Source organism: Lutjanus erythropterus, chromosome 9 (genome assembly GCF_056507025.1).
Source record: "Lutjanus erythropterus isolate fLutEry1 chromosome 9, fLutEry1.hap2, whole genome shotgun sequence".
In the NCBI taxonomy this organism is placed as follows: domain Eukaryota; kingdom Metazoa; phylum Chordata; class Actinopteri; order Lutjaniformes; family Lutjanidae; genus Lutjanus; species Lutjanus erythropterus.
Window position 1 is genome coordinate 29,353,247 of NC_139325.1, and position 22,964 is coordinate 29,376,210.

The window sequence follows — 22,964 nt, forward strand, 5'->3', positions numbered from 1 at the left end:
CTCACAAAGAAACAACACAAACAGATAAACAGCACTAAAGCTAAGAGGATAAATATGTCATTTTGATTTTGAGTGAACTGTCCCTTTAAAGTCAGATGTTTCATGTAAGCCATGACGTAGCTGCTAAGCCTGTTTCCACTGCAGCTTATCACCTTTTGTTTTTACATCAGCTGTTTTTAACCTCAGCCAAGTATTACAACTTTCGTTACGATGTTTAGGGTGTTTTTGAATTTCCAGCACTTTTTTATGAGCAAATAGAAAATGTGCATAAAAACAAGTGGATGAAAACTCATTTGTAGGAAGGTATGAGACCTGGTAGGCATACAGATGTGAGCACTCTTTTGGACAGTCTCTTCTCTAAGTGATTCCTAGCGTTGGCAGTAAGAGTAGTTGTGTGAAGAATTAAACAAAATCTGATGTCTGAAAGTTGAGAGGAGAAAGTGTTTCAGATGCTGTTCAATGATCTGACAAGTGCTTCATTTGAACTATTCCAACACTTTTACCATCATACCATACACTTTATTAAAGGCAACAGTATGGCCATGAGATAAGTCTTCTTGTAGACAGAGAACCATAAGACTCATTTTTATTCTCCTCTCAACACATAGAAGATGAGTTTCCACCACACCTGGAGGAAAAAAAAAACACCTGTCTACACCTGTATGAAACTTCTACCAATGCTTTTCTGATGCGTATCTACTTCCTGTCTGACTTACAGTGAAAGAGACTTGCAAGCCCCAGTGAATCCTTAAACAAAAGGCTGAAACTTAAATCCTTACTCACAAATCCCAGCCTTGTAGATACAAAACCTGGAAATACCATTGAGCTAATTAAGCTGATTGGCTCTGTCTGTCCTGAAAGAGGGCCGGCCTGCCAATCAAATGCGGATGTTTCTGCTGTAACAAACTCCGGCAACGGCTTTTCTTTCCCACTTGAAGCCGGTGGAAGAATCAACCTGACAGTGGAGCGTGTGATTGGACAGAACTGTGCAGGCTGTAGTTGTCAATCAATCAGTGGTGAGTTGAGTATTTCTTACCCTTTTCACAACGCCGCGCACCTCTGAAGCTGCCAGGCGTGAAAATAATAGATACTTAGGATAAAGACTCCCAGTATAATTATACAAACCTGCAGAAGACACCCAGTCCTCCACTTAGTGAACACACAGTGCACACGGTCCTCTCCTGACATCCTCTCTCCTCTATCTCTGGTTGAAAAAACATCTCCAGGTATCTATGCTCTCGAGGAGGGCAAGGCAAGAGAAAGACAAATAGCGTGGGCTTTTTATCACCAAAGCCCTCCTGGAAACAGACAATAGCCACACAGGTCTTATTTTAGTCACTGCCTTTTGTGGCTGCCAGCCTTCTCAAGCTCCCTCTCTCCCTTCTCCCTTTTATTTTCTTGTGTTTTTCCTTGGGCACAGTTCTCTCTCCCTCTCTTCCTCTTTCTTCCCTTCTCTTTCAATTGCAAGCCTATTTGGAGCATGTTTGTTTTCACGCTTTCTCCTCTCGTTCTCAATCTCTCCCTCCCTCTCATTTTCTCTTGCCTTCCCCCTCCTCCCTCCTTTCCCTCGCAGTATATGTGTGTGTGTGTGTGTGTGTGTGTGTATGTGCTGTACATCCATCGATGGATGTGAGGCGTGTATAACCTCAGGTAAGCTCAATGAAGCAGCCTGACTAGCCAGAGTGTCTGTGGGAGGCTCTGGCTCATCTCTGCCTGCATCCCTGTAGCCTTAATCTGTGACAGACCATTTCATAATCACAGCCAAGGGGGCTTCTCTCTCTCCCTCTCTGTCTCTCGCTCCTCCTCCTCCTCCTCCTCCTCCTCTTCTTCCTCTTCTTCTTCTTCTTCTTCCTGTGCTTCTCATCTGCCTCTCTCCCTTCCTTCTTCTCTTTTTTTTCTCTCCCAAAGTGCAATAATTCACAGGCATGCACCCTCCCACAGGCGGATTAGCAGGCGGCGTGCTCGTCCTACATAATCGCAACACAATGGAGCCCATACGTACTGCCGCCACAGCCACGCCATAGGGCACAATGCATCTGCGCCGTCCCCCCACACCAAATGACACTGGACAAAATGGACCCCATCTTGCATCCATCACCTGCAGTACAGGCAGGCCAGCGAGGCCCTGTTCTTCTTCAGTGGCCCGCTGTGGACTGAATAGGAATCGGATGCATCAATGCTAACCTGCACCAGAAAAAAGACTCCAGATACATTTGGAAACCTTCTTTGTGTTTGTTTTGGAGTGACGTCTTGTTTGTCAGTTGAAAGCCATCCAAATATCTCGTAATCAGTTTTTTAATTTATTTTAGTCTTCATAGAGATTTCATAAGACCAAGTAGATCAGTTTGTGTCTGAGACAAAGAGAATTGTCATTCCACCTTCTTCCAAAAACCAAAGTTCCTCAAATAATAAAAAAGACAAATTGTGGCATCCTTTCTTTGATCTTGATGTCACATATGAAAATTCTGCTAACACATTGACTGCACTGTGCTCTAGCCCTGTCGTTTACAGTGCGCTGACATTAACATATTGTAAAAAAAGAACAAGCATCTTATGATTCATTTTCATTGTCAGAATAATAGCTGAGCCGATTAGCAGCATTGTTGCCATTGGAGAGGCAAAACATCATTACGCTCCTCAATCTGTTTGAGTAATTAAACCATTTGGGAGAATCATCTCGTGTGTTTGCTGATTCAGTCAGAAGAAGAAGAGAAAAAAACTGCTGTTGAGCGCTGCAGCTATATGTAATGTTACATTTATGTATTAGCTTTAAAGGGCTTAAGTGTGGAGCTGTGCACAACTGCTCTGGTAACGGAATGTCAAATAGGATCCATCGCTCCATTCCAATGCATTTCATATAATACTATAATGAAAGGCGAGGATTTATACCGTATTAGTATCAAGCTCCATCAGATTTAAAGCCATAAATCCATTCTATATCCTCCAAGTTTTTTCTCTAACATTTTCTGGGCGCTTAATTTAATTTTCTCTGAAAGTGCCAGGCGACCGCTGTTCTTTGGTGTCAGGTGAATGAAATAATTTGCACATACTTTGCGCCTAAACTGTGGAAATCCAGGAGGCAATTGCATGCTTTCCTATATCACACAAACACACCAAATCTCCTTTTTCTTGTTACTGTGTTGTTGAAAACGCACTATTAGGCTCACTTTCAGAGCATAGTTGGGACGCCTGTGACTATCCCATTTGATTTATCCAGCTTTACCTAAACCAGATCTGCTATGTTACCTCTATAAAACCCGCGCTCCATCTTTCCATTCACTTCTTTTCTTTGCTGTGTAATAGCGATAGATGACATACATTAACATCTCCCTCTGCAGGATCCAATCAAACTGCTACAGGTTTCCCAGAGAGTCGGCCTGTATGTAAAACACAGACACATTCAGTCTGGTATAGCTTCCTCTCCTCCTCTTATCCCTTTCTGTTTTGCCACCTCAGCACAAGCCCACACTGCGGTAATCCCTCACAAGTCAGGACAAAATGAGTGACACAGGGTGGGTCGCAGCTGGAACACACACGGCCACGCATACGATATCTCCTAGATTCTGCCCCTACCTGGGCTTACAGACAGACCCAGAATGTATTAGTGCTCTGGCAAGCCTTATGGCCTGGCATGCCGGAGTCTTACGCGGTGTGGGCCTTTTCACACATGCAGGTTTAAACACACAGGACTTCATTAAAAGCATCACTGCGAGATGATGCTCGCTATATGTAATCCACGTGCATGTTCACCCCCTTCCGCTTTGCAACTCCAAAGAGGCTTGTTAATCCTCGCCTGTGTTGAGATAGATGCTGAAATGCACAGGCAGGTGAGCACACACGAACTGTATGAACATGCACACACTGGTTAATACGGACATGTAAGTTTATACAAACACATTCACATTCAAAGCTATAATATGTAACAATTATGGATTAAAATTAGGGTCTGACCGATGCTGGGATTTGGGGGCAAATGCATAAACCGATATTGGGAGTGGAAAAAATCCAGTTTTGATATATCAGCAGATAGTCTCTGTGCAGAATAGAATATAAAATGTGTACATAAACACCAACACTTGTTGACACTTGTGACAATATGGAATGAAGGCAAGATATTTTGCTGTTTAACAATAAACTTAATTGTACAAAATGATATGAGGGCACTGAAACAATATTTTTGAAAATTATCAATAACTTTCTACAAAATTCTACAGAACAGCAACAGTACTTAGACCCAGCATATGATGGGGCTACTAAAGTCTGGATTTACTGACCCTAACCAAAGTGTTAACATGATCCTTACAGAAGAGCTGGAGACTTTGAAAAAAAAATGAAATGGCAATGGAAGCTTAAGAGTGAATGAAAGCAGGTGTTTAAGTGGCTAGAATCTGACACGTCTAAGGATGTAATGCACTGCTGCATGTGCCACCAGTTTCCTGAACTTGCCGAGAAGACTAGTGCGTTTATCATCGGAAACATTGCCTTCAGGAAACACAGCAACACAAGTGTAAGGAGGATTGTTGTATTAACTTTTGTTAAATTGCCTTTTCTGCTTTTTTTTTCTTTTTTTTTTAACATAAGTTTACATTTGGATCACCAAAAATATACTTTGACCACCGAATTTAGAAGCTTGGTGGCCTGTGGGGCCAGTGCTTAAAAATATTAGCATATGTCCCTGTATATGCTGATACCAGTATAGAGTGATATAGCTATGACAGGCCGATTTTGGGCCGATAATATCAGTTGATCGATATATTTGTTGAGCTCTAATTACAATGTCTAAAACGCTAGACCTGTATATTTTGTTGAGTTGTATACTCAGATCTGAAATGTTTCCAACGATGGCCAAACCCAGAGAAATACCTTCAGTCAAAGTAACAGTGCGTTTCAAACTAGCCCCTAATTGCTATTACTTCCAGCAAAACAAGGGATTCGTCAGATACATCATAGAGTGAGGTCAGCAAATGTGACTCAAAATAACATAAATAAAACTCTTAACACTAATTTGTCCATGAACATGCTTTCTACTAGAGTCATGCCAGGTAGATTTTCATCCGAAACTGTTGTTGTTAAACAATGAAGAAAAAAACTCACACAATCCCATGCTATTTCAAAGGTCATTAATTTATGTCCTTTGTTATTGTTTTAATGTGAGAGACCCCTAACAGCAGAACTAACATATTATACATTTGAGCATATGAATTGTTTTATGGGAAATGTATTTGATGATGCATCATGTAATTTAACTATTCATTTTTGTTCTGCTTGTCTTTTCTGCAAAAAAAGGTCCCATGTACATCTCAAACACACATTGCTAGAGGTATATGTTTGAATAAATGAAAGTAAAGGGTAGGGGGTCAACGTGGCCACACGAATGAGGGGCTGCACCTGCATTTGACCTCACTAGAATGGAAAAAATAAAGTGAGACATAAGGGACATGCTGTATTAAGAACATGAAGGGAAAGAAAGACTGTAGAAACATACAGAATAAAAGAAGTATATACCGGTCATACGAAGAGCTAATCCTGTAGGTTGGTGGGGTAAACATGGGTAATGTTATGCTGTTGTTGTCTCACTTTTGGTTTTGCTCTGTCTCCCCTTTTCCTTCTCTCTTCCTCTGTCTCTCTCTCTCCCTCCCTCTCTCCATGTCAGTCTGCTGATTTATGGCTCTGTTTAAGCGAAGGCCACACGTCTCTCCCGACGCTGCTATTTGTTTCAACCCCGCTTCATTTTTCCACTCCCCTCCCTCTGAAGGCAACCAGGAACCAACAAAAATTAACCCTTGGCTCTTATGCACACGGCAAAGTGTGTTTTGCGGCTCTTCCCAGGTTGTACCTGCTTCGGGGGAACTTGACAGGGCTTCACGGTGACTCCACTGTTGTTCTGACAAAGCGCCTAGCAGGCCCAGCCCCTCTGCTGTTGTTGTTAGGAGCACGTTGGAGATGTAGAAAAATGACATGCCACAAGGATGCCATTAATAATGCTCACAGGCAAGGTTGGAAAAATGGCCGACGTCACAAGGCCCTTTTATCAGCCTAATTTCATAAGAGGATTTCATGTCTGAGCAAGGAAAAGTGGCTATTTTTCCTCTTCTTTTATATTGTAAACAGCCATTACTTGGAGAGGTATACAGGCCTCCTCTGGCAGTAAGTGGATATGAATTTCAAACCAAACCATCCTTTTATATCAGCTCCTCTCACAAACGCTTTGACATAATCGTGACATCAGACAGGCTTACTTTTTTCACAGCACTTGGGTTCCAACTGAGCCATAATTCATTGCATTTTCTTGATGAGACTTTTTTTTTCTTCCTATTGGTGACACTGAAAATTAGTTCTTATAGATTTTCCCGGCAAACTAAAGCAATTGTTTGACTAAATCAAAGAGGCAGCTGGAGCCACAATTACATATTGTGAGTGTGATTGTGTTGCCATTGATTCAAAATGTCTAAAGCACTGAGAGGGATGCATCTGACTTGGCTTTGTGCATTGTGGCTGGGTTTTCTGCTACCATGCAGTATTGTACTATATTTGCACTTCTTCTTGCCTTTTCTCTGTCTGTGCCTTTGTGGCAGGCTGGCATGGAGGAGGCTGTTGTTTACCCTGGTAAGCTGCCCATTGTCTCTGGTGGGAATTCCCTGTGGGAGAGAGTGCCACGGGAACAAGGCTCGGCGCAGTGCGAGAAGCTAACCGCAGAGCTGCTAGCGCAGCATTGGTGGGGTTTCCGTGCCTCCACTGGGACCTGATGCCAGGGGTAAGATGGCCATCCCCTGGGACTGGAAAAGATGGCGAGATAGAGACAACAAAAGGGAATAATGGAGAGACCAGCAACAAAAGGGGAAAAGGAGGACAGACAATGCATGAAAGTAGAAGATGAGCACAGAGAAATGAGAATTTAAAGGTAAAAAAAACTCTCAGTACCACTCAAAAAGTAGTACTGGAAGTTTGAAAAACAAATAGAATAGCTGGGGGAATACTACAGTCACCTGAGCAGCTGATAAAAAAAAGCATTAATTAAAATAGATGCAACTAATTTTGTGAACTAATTTCAGGATTGGAATGAAGTTCACTTTATTCATATGCAGTAACACGTTTAAACCCACATTTAAAAGTTCTGCCACTAGGGTTGACTATCACATTAAAATAATGACAAAAATATATAGTTAGATTGACGTTGTGAAGTAGTGTGGAATCATGGTGAAATCATGTCCACAGACGAGGAAATACATTAAAGTTACACTTGCGTTATGTTAAGTCACGATCCCTCCTCACTCTCTGATGTGTCCATTGTGTCTCATGTTGTTTCTTATTCCTGCAAATAATAGAAACAAGTGGCAGGTAGGAAATGCAATGTTACCTTGAATAAAGTATGGATTTCTCGGGCTGACCATTGCTGAAAACATTTGGGATAATCTAAGTACGGATGTAGGGATCCACTTCAGTCCACATCTGATTCTGATATCTAAATAAATTTAGAAAAAGAAAGAAAAATGTTGTGTAGTAGCGTAGTGTTAAAAATAAAAAACACATGGTGTTGTGGAACTTTTATATCAGAACGTGGAGTGGTGTCATGGGTGTGATACCTGAACGCCATACGTCAATATCGGCCCTGATACTGATATTGGATCAGATCGGTCACATCTCTAAATACAAGTACACAACTCAACAATTTATCTAACATAGTTCTTCTGAGACATTTTAACATCGAAATGTCACATACTATAGCTTTACCCTGCTGACATTTAATATAGGACAGAAAAAGTGAGAAAGACATACATCAGAAATGGAAGAGAGGCCAAACCCTTGTCTAAAATATTCTACTCCCTCTCTCAAACCCATCATTTCTAACACAAGGCTTCCTGTAGTATGATCTAATCCTCCCGCACCTCTGCACAACAGTCAGCACTGACTTGAGGCCCGGGATGCCCAGGGCCAGAGTAGAAGGCGTGCCCCAGCTCAGGTGTGTTGGTAGTGGACGCGGGGCACTGACAGGACGGGTTAGTCTCCTGGCTAAATGTGACTTGACAGCAGCGAGGCTCGCGGGGCCCAGTGGGCAGGTTGGGTGCTAAGGGCCTTATAGTGAACCTAAAGCACGCAGGACTCAAAGGGGGAAAAAGCGCACAGAACATCACTGAGTCACATCTCAAGTCGAACAAGATAAACTGTTGTTCAATCAGCGTCACTCTCTATTGCTCTGCTGTTTCATAACAATAACAACAGACAGCTTAGGAGACTGTGTGGACTTAGTTTTAAAATTTCAATACATATTTGATATTTTCAAAAAATAATGTTATCAAAGTGAAATTATCTACGTATTACTTATTAGTTTTTCATTTCAGCTAAACAAGAATCAGTCTTGTGTTTTAAAGATTCAGACTTAATGGCTTTGCTTAGTTTGGGTGCAGTCCACTACTTTGGAAGAGGTTGAAATGCCATTGGTTAAGATAATGGAGGAGAGGGATGTAAAGTTCAGTGGAAGAGAGCCTAATGCCTTCTTAAGGTGAGCCATTTCAGCACGCAACCGCATTTGTATACGTCTGCGTATTTACCCGCGAAGGGAGGGAGGTGACCTTTCCATGTGGAGATGGTGTCTGCATGGAAACACCGCTCGCTGCATCCTAATGGCCACCCAGGGCCACCTCGCCTCCGCGGCCATCCTGATATTTGCCTAAACGCGTGGGTGAAAGTTTTTTTTCTTTTCTTTTTTTTTTTTTTTTTTACCCATCCCAGAAATATTTACAGAGAAACTGTGGTCAGCAGGAATGAGGTGAGAGCAGCGAGAAGGTCGGGGTGAGGGTCGTAGGGTGGTATTAGACATACTGGGAGGCTTGTTAGAGGTTAATAGGGTGTTAATTGGTGGTGTGGTAGATTTGTTAACGTGTTTAGCTTTAGCGAAGCATAATAGATAAAAGTGAACTTTCCGTGACTCTGAGCTAAAGTTTGAGCTTGTGCTTCAAATAACAAAAAAAAAAAAGAAGTTTACAAACTGACAAACAGACTCAACAGAGTAAGACTGACACAGTATCATTAGCAATGCTGCTCTGAGTGAGGGTTAAGGCAGAGGTCTCCCAGTCAACATGGCTTCCTGCCTCCTGCTGCTCTGCGGATCATTAGGAAAATGAACGATTGGAGAGCTGTGTGTGTGTGTGTGTGTGTGTGTGTGTGTGTGTGTGTGTGTGTGTGTGTGTGTGAGTGTGATTTCTGTGCCACTGGGCTGTGGGCAGCCTGATTACTCCGCTCTGTCTCCTACTTACCTGCCGGCCCACTGACTTACCTTCAGCATACTAACTCCCTCCAGTTCCCTCCTCCCCTCTTACACACACACACACACACACATACACACACATATGGGAAGGAATCACAAATGCATTAATTTGTCTAGATTCATCTCTGCAAAACTTCTGAATGTATCACATCTTGACAGACGATTCTAGGCCAGTAAATCTATTCCTCAGGGTATCTGTGTACCTTTGGAAAAAAAAATCCCTTTAGCTTGCAAAACCCCTCACTACCACCACCCGTTTTTCTCCTCTGTTTTATGTGTGTATACCCGATTGTATACTCGAAGGCAAATGGCACACATACATTTTAAAAGCACATCAACGACTGGGGCAAAAACCCCCGAAAGGTGGGAGAAATTACAGGATCAACGATTGATGTCAGGGGAACAAATCTGAGCAAGGGGCTGGAGATTTTTCACTTCTGCTAGGGCGTTTGTGCGAGCTGTCCCCATTAACAAGCAGGGGAGATAATGTTGGTGGGTGGACACAGTGTGTGAATGTGTGTGTGTGTGTGTGTGTGTGTCTTGCTGAGCCTACGTCACACCACACGTGCTGAGCCTAACAATGCAAGGGATGGAGGTAATGCTATGCATTTACCAGTCAGGCTTTAACTTTATTTCCCCAGTAATATAAAATGTAAAGATATTGTTTAGGAAAGAATATAATAGGAGAATATAGTAGAGTATATTATTTTCTTGATAAATTCTTAGTTGTTTGGTCTGTAAAATTCCAGAAAATGGTGAAAAATGTCAATCGGTGTTTGCCAAAGCCAAAGATGACGTCTGCAAATGTCCTATTTTGCCCAATATTCAGCTTTCTGTCAAAGAGAAGTAAAGAAACCAGAAAAGAACCTGGAATCAGAGACTTTTGATGTTGTTTTTCTCCTAAAAATTACTCAAGCCAATTAAATTGCTTATTAAAATAGTTGGTGATCAATGTATCATCTATTCATAATCGATTAATTGTTGCAGGTCTAGAATATAGACGAATACAGTATGCATCTAATTGAAGTTTACCAAATATAGAATTGTGTACATTTCTGAACAAAATTGTAGCTACTTTTGTATTTCTAAGAGAAACACAAGTCAGCCTCCAACCAGAGAGGAAAATTTGTAGTTCAGTAAAATTGCAAATTAATAATTTAAGGAATTACCAAAATAAATGTTCGGTATATATCCTGTAATTTAAGCCACAATGGATTACAAATCCACCTCCTCATTCTCTGATTACCCTAATGTTCTTCTAAAGAGTACAAAGGAATGGAGTCGTCTTCTTTTTATAAATTCCCACCGTTCTTTATTTTGCAACACAAACAAATTCACACTTTGCTGTTCACACATTAATTATGCAGTTAGAGAAAAAGCTGCAATGGTGGAAAGGAAAGGAAGGTGAAAATGAGGAATTCAGTTTGTTGTGCTCCCTTGTTGAATATTCATATAAAATCAATTTTTGATGCTTTCGGGCGTTGTTTGTTCCAGGGCGGCGGAGTCACTTCCTATTTGTGAAGCTGTTAGGTACCAGGAAATGGGTGAATCTGTTTTGGTGAGAGCAGAAAGGTGTCTGTGCTCCAAGGTAGACATATGTGAGGTGTTTGTGGCAGACTGTGGAAGATATTTAAAGTGTGGCGCTTGATCACCCAGCCCCACTCCTTCCCAAATTGCACCTAAATTTCATTTGATTAAATTTGTTTAATATGTCATTCAGTGCCGGCGCCACGGCGATGTTGATTTGCTCTGACAGTCAATGCAGTGCATGTCTGACGACCACTTTTGTAGCTCTTTCTAGTTACCCGTCATAATTTTTCTTGGAGCTCTGCACAGTTTGTTTCACCTCTCCAAGATGTTTGAGAGCACTTAAAGATAATTATTGCCAAATGATGCTCTAATGAGGGGAACAACTGTCGTTAAGTCTTTGCGTGAGAGCTGGGCCTGCTTGCTGTGACGCCACCTTTTTAGGCTTCATTTTGTTTGCCCGTTTGACAGTGTCAGACTTTCTATAGATGTTGCCTCAATCTGACGCATGCCATAATAATTGGCTGGGCGCAGGAGATGCAAATTGCTGAGGATTTATTAAAATGCACCTTAAAGGGGTTAGAAATGTCTGTTCGCAAGTCAAATTACCATTTCGCCTCTCTTTGAGTCTTTCTTTTTTTTGTCAACCTCTCTTAAACTTCCTGCGCTCTTGGAAGAGGTCAGACGCAGCCCTTCATTTGTGGAGGAGGATTTTCGTCTCCTGTGGAAAATTGCAAGGCATTTAGAGCTATCGGAGAGGGTCAGGGACCTTTCCTTTAATTTCCCTTTATCTTCTCTACCATGCTGCACGACCCCAAGCACATCACAGTGCTGATGTCTGGCCTGTCTCTGTGCATGCTGTTTATTTGTGTACCTGTTTTTCCTTCTCAATCAAACAGGATGGAATTTTTTCTCCAGAACTTGGCCCATGCCTCCAAGATATTTGGATCATTTTTCATGCCTCTCTGAAGCTGTATGAGCGTAACATGTTGTTATTTGATTCAAATCACAAGTAGTATTAATTTAGATTGCAGATCTTTAGAATTGTTTTTGAGATTTGTCAATGAGATTAACGTCGCATGCGTTTGCTGGAAGAGCCTTCCTGCAGGTAAAGCTTTTGTGTTCCAGCCTGAACTTCCACAAGAATATTAATGATTTTGGTCGATTGTTCCCATTCAACAAGCTGCTTCCTCGTGGCTGTTTTGTGTCTCTTTGGTCTGTTGAAAAGCCACGGTTACTATGGAAACGCACATTGTGTCACTGGTCAGCCACGAGTGACAGTTGTTTCTCATCAGTGACATAACGACACGACGGTGAGCACGGAGGGACGAGAATGTTCTCCTATAAGCTTTCCAAGAGGACACGCAGCACAAACATTTCCCCAGTAATCCGTAACCGAGACTCGCAAGCAGGGGACTGGAACTAATGAAGACAACTATTCAATTATGAGCTCAATTAATGCAAGTGCCTAGGAGCGCGGATCACAGATGAGCCATGCAGCTAGCCTTAGATGTTGTGGACCAAAACTGGAGGCGAACAACACACTGAGACACTGAATTTCTCCCTCAATCCCTCGGCTTAGCACTCATGGCTGTCTCCACTTTAAAATGGCTTTATGGGCTCATGAGAGGGACATAAGAATGTGCCTCAAATCTATGCCTTCGTCCACTGTGTAGGGTCATAAGGACCTGAATTGGCTTTGTCAAGATAAGGGCCCTCAATTTCTTCTTAAGTATTACTCTGTTATTGCCATTCTCTCCTGAGGTTCATCTCCAGCTGCACTATATTTGACCAAGCACAACAAAAAGTCCAATTTAGCCTGATTTCCCTTATTCCAGCTTTGATTCTTGCTTTGGCTCGTATTGATTTCATACAACTTATGTTCTGTTTCTTCTCTGTCTTGTTTTTGGATAAATCCATGTTGTTTACAGTGTGCGATGACCCGCGGGGCGTCAAGATTATTCTTAACCCTCATCCTCGCTGTGGTTTTGTGGTGTATCGATAGGTAGCCATGTTTGCTTATAATTAAGTCCCTACCACACCACAGATGGGACTCACTTCAGACCTCTTGGCCCAATTAAAACAAGCTTTCCTACCTCAGTACTACCTGCTTTTTTACTTATATAAATGCATTATTCTAATAAAGAGGTGTGCCGTGGTAAGGCATGCACACTGGTTGATACATGACGCTTGCATCCTCATGATGCAAAGCAACTGTGAATTACCACAGAATATTACATCCTAACATAAAGCACCTTGTTGCCCAAAGGGAAATCTTCCACACTGATTAAAGATTAAAGATGAAAAAACAGAGGCTTTGCAGAAGAAAAAAAAAATCTTTAATTATTTCCCTAGAAATAAAATAAAATGCTAAAGGCCACTGGGGAGTTGTGTCTAATTATTTCATTTATCTGTAAAAGGCCTCGTGAGGATGTTTCCTTCCTTTATTTTAATTTTCCCTCTCGTTTTACACCTTTAGCATTCTTCCTCTTATTGCATTATGTTACATCTCTTCCTCTAGTTCATTTTTGCAGTACATATTGAGGACAATAATTGATGTGCGTGCATTCACTGGATTAGGAGACAGTGATGGTAATTAGTAAAGGTGACTGAATAATTCACACTAGTTCAGAGTCCTTTGTGACTCATTAACTAAAGCTATGCCCCTATAGACCTCTGCTAAAACCACTGGCATGATAAGGGCCCGTCCCTCTCCCTGATCCCACATTAAACACATATACATGAGATAAAATGTATTTTTCTGACAGCATTGAGGAGCTGATCCGTACATTAGCATACCTGACCTGACTAACTCTGATGGTGCAAAATGACTGCAGGCTTATTCTGTCCAAAACTCTTTCTGACACTTGTGATAGGACTATAGATAGCTCAGTACTGTTTGTTTCCACTACAGATAGAATCTGCATTGTTTCTTGTGTCTGTCTATCTAGTATCCAGAGTATGTGCTGATAACAATACCAGTGCATATACATTTTTTCATCTTAAATATTTTTTACATTACTAACATACAGTTTGCTGATGTGAGAACCCATAAGTGAATAGATGACATGTGCAGCATCATTGCAATTAAAGATTATTCTCCTCAACTGAAGGAAACCACATAATAATAAACCACACCCACTTTCATTCTTCTGTCTGAATGCAGATACAGAGACATCATTTTGTTTATTAAACAGATATAGATACAGATGTGTGCAGCAGTAATAGAGCAAATACTGTGTTTGAGCTCCAGATGTTGGCCGTAAAACTCACCGCTGTAGTGTTTTCCATGTTTGGTTTTATGGTTTGGCAATGTATTGAGAGACATTTTCATCCATGAAACAGGGATTGGTCATCCACCACAATAAGTTCTACATTTTCTGCCATCCGGAGGGATGTTTTTTCATGCCTCTTTACTGCTTCAAACAAACAAACAAAAAAAAAACCCCAAAAAAAACACTTCTCTTCTTGGCCTTTAAAATTTCTAAACCTAATCATATTCCCTTGCATGATGCCTCTGCCAGTGTGTTATCAAGTCTTTGGTGTTGAAGCCAACCAACACTGATTATGCCCCTTAAAACACTCAGATTGCACTCTTGGCATTCTGCATTTTTTCTCCTTCTTTAGCATAAAATAGCATAGCTGACATTATGACAGCAGACAGCTACTGTTAACACATGACATGTTGCCACTTCTCATTGCAGTTGTTGGCAAATGTAGATGTTTAAGTGGATCTTTTTTAGTTTGTATCTTATTTAAACTTTTTTTTTGTTACTGATAACTGACCAAGTGTTTTGTTTGGCTACTATTGGACTCATACAGATGCTGACTATTGGACCAGCAAAGCCATAACGATGACCAAAAGTGGAGCTGCACTGCTCTGGGCGTGTGTGTGTGTGTGTGTGTGTGTGTGTGTGTGTGTGTGTGTGTGTGTGTGTGTGTGTGTGTTAGGAGCACCCAAAACAAGGTTTCCCTAGTGAGGTGACAGAGGCAGCTAAGCCAGTAAACAACGGTGACAGTAATCATATGTGTTTGTGGTGCTATGCTTCATCACCTGTCCAGCACCAAGGCTTGTTAAAGGACAAATGACTCTTAATAAAGCATATTCTTCCCCCTCATCTCTCCCTCTCTCCTCTCCATCCCTCCTGTCAGTGCTCCTTTGCTCCCCGCAGCCCTGCCCCCCACCTGAGGAGGCCAGGTTGCCAGGCCATGGGGTGGAGGGATTGGCCAGCTCCACACTGAGATTGATTACCCCTCTAATCTTAGGACTGCCAGTGTGTCTCCAGGGCGAAAACTCCGGCACGAATCCCCCTCTCTGCCCCAACTCCCACCCTTCCTCTGTCTCTGTACCTCCTCTCTCCCTCTTCCTCCATCCCCTTCATCCCTCTGTCCCTGTGCTGCCAGAGGCACTGAGGGACGACACTAAGTCACTGCTCCAGACAGGGCCACTCGCTCGCAGTGCCTGCCTTGTTCGCCATATGTCACGGCAAATGGGGCTCCCGTGGACTCTGCCATGGACTCACCGGGAAAAAAAATGACACAGGGAGGTGGAGAAGAGATGAGGGTTGTAGGCTGCATGAGTTGAGCAGCAGAATGGAGCAGAAAAAGCCAGTATGGGTTAGATTCAAAGGTCTTTAACAGTGCTCTTGTGGGAGTTGTGCAACTGTAAGAAAATTGTAAACATATGAAAAGAGGCCTATTGCTTTTATATGTTATTGGGTGTTGATGTGCTTTATCTCTCTGCTGCCTTTCTTGCTGCGTTCACACGTTATTCGTAGAGGGGTGCAGTGATGACATGACACCCTTCCAGTGTGCATTATCACAGCATCAAGGACACAAGATGCATGACAACTTGTAAAGGTTGTGCTTGGTGGTGGTACGACCTGTCACCCAGATACTGGTGAAATGAGCTCTCTTGGTGGCACTCCAGCTCTCGCTAGATGTAGAAGAGACTTCCACTATGGCATGGGTGGTGACATTACCTTTCAGAATGTCACTTTGGAATTCGTCTACTCTTGTAAAGCCTGATTTATTTAGTGCGAGAGTGGGAACAGGCCCACTGACAGAACAATTAGCACTGTCGAGATTCTGCACTTAGGGGTAGCAGAACAAGGTGGAAATAATGAGGAATATCATGAGGAAAATTTCAGAATCTACAATTTAATGTGTGACATTGTGACATTTAGTTTGAGCTCATTTCAAGGAAGTACTTTTGAGTTGCATGGGCACAACTCATGTTTTTCAGCACTTGTGACTAAAATAAGGTCTTTTAGACCATCTTGTTCATGCCAACCCAAAATACTTGGTCAGTGTTTGCTTCTTAATTCAATCAGAGCTTGATTCCATAGCAAATATAGGATAGACAAAGGCAAACACAAATATAAACCTCAGCACCTCATGGCTTCAGTGGCTACCAGTCTCGTGATTCATGGCTGTAGTAAAAGTGGAAGGTGGGGGCTGGGTTATAGCATGCTTAAGATGAAGAGATGGTGTTGTTGTGATGTGGTGTTTACATGCGTCTGCATGTGTTTACCCTCAAGGGTCAAATTCAGCATGCACAACCCTGTAGGGCTCTGTGTTTGATAAAATAGATTTTGGGCAAAGCAGATCGATTTTAAAGGGATAGTTAGGATGATATGATTTGGGGTTGTATAAGGTACTTATCGACAGTCAGCATATTATTTACAGTAGATGGCGGTCAATGCTGCCGAATCGCAGCGCTGAATCTAAGCAATGAACTACTTTGGACAGAGTCAGCAGAAAAATCTATTTTAACCACTTAAAAAATGGTCTATCTAAAAAAAAATCGATACCAGTTTAAGTGTCTGCTGTATTTAGAATACTTCACTGCTTTACTTTGCCATCAGACAGCCTCTTCTGAAGGGAAGCTGTTGTTACAAAAGCCAGTTATGGCTCTTTCCAAACCAACCAAACTCCATACTTGAAATCACCAGTTTTACCTTGCAGAACATGGGTGTTGCTGGTCTAATGCTGCCTTGATCTGTTAGTTTGAGTTTTTGTGTGACGTTGGTGAACCCAAGCTGTCTTTTTAAAATGCTGAAACTAACCAATTGAAGCAGTGGTAGACCAGCAACTCCTGTGTTTTGTGAGGCAAAATTGCTGATTTCAACCATGGAGTTTGGTTGGTTTGGCGAACGCTATATTTGGCTTATATAAAAGTGGTTCCCCCTTAAATAAGGCTGTCAGCTGGCAAAGTAAAGTGGTGAAAATATTATAAATATAGCGTGCATTTTTTAGGGTGGACCTTTTTTGAAGTGGCTGAAATATGTTTCTCTGCTGATCCCGTCCATAGCAGTTTATTCTGTGCTGATGATCCTCTTTGCTTCTCTGAACGTGCTGACCGGCATCTATCAATAAGTACCTCATGCAACCCCACATCAAATAATCTGAATAATCCTGTTAAGTGTTCAATCATAACTTTACATCTTGCATTCAGTTTTAAATTTCAATCCAGATATGGTGATATTAATAGTGAATGTGGATAATAATAGGAAAGTAAGACAGTTTTGATAGTACCACATGTGATGTTTCAAACAACACATATTCATGGTCAAACTTTATGTTTATTAATCCACCTGCACCAAAGCTCGTCTTAACACACTGGATGAGTAATGCTTAAAAGCTGAGTTCATTTCGTACATATGAGTGCGTCCCCAAAAGCACACGGAAAGGGCCAGACAACCATCAGAAGGCTCTTTGAAGTGCTCTTTCAGGCCACCATGGATTGCCCACACACACGTACTCACAAACACACACTTGAGAAAGTCTTTGAGGGCACTGTTTTCTAATTCACCTCTGCACCTGTTTATACCTTCTCCCCATTCTTCCTTCTTTCCATGTCTGAGTGAGTCCGAGTCATAGAAAAAAAAGGAGAGAAAAACAGCGTGGGTGAATCTGAGCAGAGAAACATCCTCTGGGTCTTTTTCCTTTTTTAAAAGAACTCCTCCAGATCTCATGTTTAATTTATGAAGGAGGGCTCAGGCGTGATACATCCTGGCATGACAGGCAGAGTCCATCTTTGTCTGGGAAACGTGGATCGGACCGGACCAGGGGTGATATGCCAGTCCCCATCAGGGCCCCGGGGTGCCACAGACTGGTCAACAGCTGGGAGCGAAACCAACCCTTTCATTGGAACCAGAGCGTGGTTAATTAAACAAGTTCCCCTCGGTCAGAAAGCAGCTGGAGTCGGTTTACTCCATGTGCCAGTCAGTGCCAGGCTGGCTGGAAGGCACACTCCACCACACAAAGGAAGAGGAGATGCGACAGCATTCTTTGACGCAGGAATGTACAGAACACATGAGAGGATGTTACTGTTTGGGAGTATTTAGATTTAAAGATTCCATGTCTAAGGACAGGAGTGGGATGTGCTTGCTTTGGCTCACCCACATCCCACTGTAAGGATCAATCCACAACCCACACCCTTATACCCAACTCCACAGCTTTATGCGCAAGCACATGACGAACAAATTTAATTTGTTTTCGGCTCTCCAGATCTGCATACTTACAGTACAGACACACATACCGACACGCACACATACAGGCGCAAACACGGCCGCAAACAAACTCAAACCAGTGAAATCTTGTCAGGCTGAGCACCGAGTAAAGATTAGGCATCCTTGTCCGCCTTCACAGCCTAAGACGTCGTGGTCAAACCTGGGGCGATTTCAGAAAGAAAGATAGAGTGGCAGTTGATAGTTGACTGAGAGAAACAAGACGTAGTCGGAGTGCTAAATCGGTAGTAGGGTTGCAAACTGGGGGAGGGCGAGAGCAAGAGAGGAAGAGGGGGGGAGGCTGGGTACAAAATAGCCAATTTCATAGTACACATGTGGATTAAGTTCCCTCCTTTGAAAACGCTCCGGAATGCCCATGTACCAATTACGCCCCGGTGGTACAGGCGGGAGCTATGGGGCCATGTTTTTGGATGTTCTTGCGCCTGTGTGTGCTCGGGCTTGCCAGATTGTCTGCGGGCAGCGTTTGTGCCTGCTTTGATTCGGTGCCAGTGAGGCCTCGCAGGCTCTTGGCACCCTGACACTTCCCCATCAATACGCTGGCACCGTGTGGTAGGGGGTATCAAAAATGACCCAATTAGAGGATGGCAATGTGTTCTGACAGGCACTACCTGGTGGGGTGTGTTTAAAACTGCCATCTTTCTCTTTTTCTTTCTCTCTTTCAGTCTCTTTGGTGTGCACTCTCTACTCCTTCTCCTTCTCTCTGCCTCTCTCCGTCTTTCCCCAGCATTTTCTACTCCGTGTGCTCCTCACAGAGGGTGACAATGGTAGAGATGTGACTGGGTCTGCCTGTCTTGACACCCTCTCTTTGTACGTTTCTTTCAGCTGTTTGCTATAAACATCCCGGCACTTTGCGAGTGTACAGATACGAGGGGATTGGTTTTGACTAAGAACACTGTGATTAGAGCGCTCAGTGACAGAAACATTATCCACAGAGTTGGCTTGTCAGTGTTCATTGCCATGACTGACAAGTCTCTGGATCTCCCATTCTCTTTTTCTATGTCTCTGTTTTTCTCTGCTGTTCTCCATCCCCCCTCGATATTCTTGATCTGTCTGTCTTTTCCACGTGTAGCCGGAGTTCAGTTGGAATCTCTGCCAGCGTGTGTCAGCATGAGACTTTCTGTTTGCAGGGTGTCTGCAGCTCCTTGAAAAGTCTAAAAATGTCCTCTGTTGAGTTTTAAATATATCAAAAGTCTTTGAGTCTAGGTAAAGTAGGGCTTACTTAATCATTTCAACCCAGACATTTATGTAATTGGCTTTTTTTTATTTATATATTTTCTTCATTTCTTTTGACCATGATTTATATTTGATGGGTTGATGGCCTGAAAAGCCAAATCCAACTGAATGCTTTACCTAATATATTATATATTTGCATTTATCTGCTTCAATTATTTGATGAAAGGCCTATTAGTCCGACTCCTTTTAAATGTACAAAGATCAAAAACCTGTGTTGCGCCCTAGTTTTTTTTTAAATCTAGCATTAAACTTGCTCTAGTCTTACTTGACAGTTACCTCCGCGCTAAAACAAATATTCTGTCCATTTTCAATTTGGGATGCACAATAAATATCTGGGGGAAATTTTTGTTACTATTTGTTACTCTGATGTATCGACTAAAACAATGTCTGATTTGACAGATTATGTGAAAACATTTAATTTGAATTCTTAGGGCAAAGTGTTCAAGTTCAAGATAAAGAAGTTGAGCTTGATCATAAAAGTATTTTAGAAGTATATTTGTGTAGTGTTTGTGTTACTTAACCAGAAGAACATAAAATAACACTTGTTTTGTTGTAATAGTGGTGTCAGTGAGATTTGGTTTTGTCAGAGCTGTGAAATATCTACTTACTACATATTAACCTTATATACCCTTAGGTAAGCATAATCTACAGGTTACATGAACTTTTTAAATACAAAAATATGAAATTATCGGTTGTCTTATTGATATCGGCCATGAGAGGGCAGTAATTATTGGTTTCAGTATGAAAAAAATGAAAAATCCCTACTTTTAATCTTAACATTTACTCTTCTCTTGGCAAACAGTTGTCTGACAACAAATAAAAGGGAAATAACATTTGTCAGATGTTCTGATGGTGGCACCACTCCACCAAAAAAATCGTCAGTGTCTGAAGCCAACCTAAGGTCGTAAAACCCGAGAACATTAATTTCAGACACTGAAGTCCTCACAAGTGATGGTTTTTATGTTGCTTCCTTTCGTTTTTTTTTCTCCAAGGATTGCTTTAAATGAAAAATGTATAGATTTGTCTTTTCTATTGTGTTACCTTGCTATAAGAGCTGAACTTCCAAAAGTTTGTCTGATGCATTTGCATGTATAAAATGAGTCTTATAAGTTAACTTGATTGATGAAACTGCAGCAGAAAGGCTTCATTCCCATGGTCTTCAATTTACACCAAGCAAACATGCAATCATATGCCGTGTGTTGCAGCTCGCCTTAATGTTTGGACACACCATGATGCAACAGGCTTAGTGTGTTATAGGAGTTTTATGGGATTTACTCTAGACAGGGATTTCTAGGAGAAATAGCTAAATGTTTAATGTAGAGACAGAAGAGACACCTTCAGTTGACTTCAGAAAAAACAGGAAGACTATTTATATGACTGGGGTAGTAGAGAAATGCTGGAGACATAAATATATAGAACATTTGACAGATTTTATCTGAAATTAATAGTATTTATAACATTTTAGGGCAACCTTGTCTTGATTCATTTTCATCTCAGAAATGGTACAGATTGCCCAATTGCATTTCTGCTCATTTATATTAGTTCTAGTAAAACTGTCTATTGAATTACTTTTAGTTCCTTCTCATTAGATTTAACGCCTCGGTTGCTCCATCTGAGAGCCGACTGTGAAGGTTTGGCATCTGATACCCTCTGGCGTTATACTGGTCATGAGCTGAGCCCTCACAGGTCTCGACTGGCATGTTAGAGCAAGCTGCCAGCCTAGATGGGCAGTTGGCGCCAGGTCCACTACCAGCTGGTGAGGTTCTGTGCCATTCTCAGTGCCATCAGGTTCATCTGTCAAAACTCCTACGACTCCTCCTCCTCCTCGTCTGTGTATTTAATGAAAGTGTCACTCTGCAACTTTGAGTAAGCATAAATCAAGCATAGAAACTTTGATTTAAAACCGATTGGTGGAGAGAAGAGGCGTTTTGCAGTCCTTCGATACCACTGCAAAAAGAAAAAAAGTCCTAAGCCACAAATAAATAGGATTTCAACATATTTAATATACTGCCTGTGGCTCCAACTCCGTATTTGGGCTGCAGCACTCATTTTTGGATGCAGAATTGTTACATATTGCTCCTTTAAGTAACAGAACATATATTACGTGGGGCACCGGTCACTGTGAATCCTTGCTGCTGATGCATCTACGATAGATCTTCTCCACTTATTTTTCGACCTTCCCCAGTTTCTCTCTGAGCTATTAACCTTTTGTGTAGTATACTTGCTCATGTATTGTGTAGTTTCTCTGTGTGTGCGTGCTTGTATGTCTGCTTCCTCTGCTGATTGATTGGATGTGTGGGTTAAATGATCAAAAAAGCTTTTACAATTATAGGACAACTCCTTCTCTTAAGGCACCTGTTAAGTTGTTTGTTGCCAGGAGGAACGGACACTTCATCATGCTACCGTAAATGATTTCCCTGCTCCCTCACCCCGAGCTCCCTTTTCCCTCGTTTCATTTCATGGAAGGGATATTTTTGCAGGAGACCTCCCATTTTTTAGTAGAAAAAAGCAGTGAACGCTAAAAAGGATGTAGTGCTGTTTGAGGACAATATCTTATCTACGAGTAACGGTGTCTCGGCTAATTTGTACGACTTGCCATATCCTGCTGCGGCGCAACAGCTGAGTGCTTTCAGAGAAAGACTGATTTGACTTTGGCCATTATCTTTTGATAGATAAGAGGCCTGCAGGTGCTTTTCTCATCCCTCAGGGTGTGGTTTTGAAGATGGAGGACATGTTTTTACCCATTGACATTGATGCAATACATCCCAGAAGCAAGAGTACTAATGTCTGTGTGGAGTCCACTCAATCCTGGTGCCTAGTGTCCTCTCCTTGCCCCGGCCACAGCCTGCGGAGCCCTATAACCAAGGACTGTGCCTACGAACCATGAGTCATTAAGGTCTGTGTTTAGACAGGGCTAGGGGTCATTGTGGTGGACGGTAATGTATAGTCCCAGTTTGGACTCACAAATCAGAGGCGGCCCACCCCAAACACCTTTTTTTTCTTTGAGGAAATAAAGAAGAGAAAGCAGAGAGAAGTAGAAAGTGAGTTGTTTCAGTTGCAAAAGTCCAGAAAGTGATTTTGGGTACATTTCAGAACTCATTTAGCAGAGAATTATATGTTGATAACATTAAATACAGGCAAAATGTTTTGGCAAAATTATCACATTACTCCGATTGCAAGCAAAAAAGACTGAAACTGGTATTTATCTTGCATAAGCGGTGCGATTTCTGTATGTAAGTTTTGAATGGCAAGAGTTCACAATTACTGGAGAGAAAAAAAAATCGCACTTTGCAATTAATTAAAGTAAATCCTTTCAATTTAGTTTTTTACCATATTTAAAAGCCTGAAACTTGACCATTAACCTCCAAATGGATGTGAAACACCACTAGTGTTCCCCTTCCCCTTTC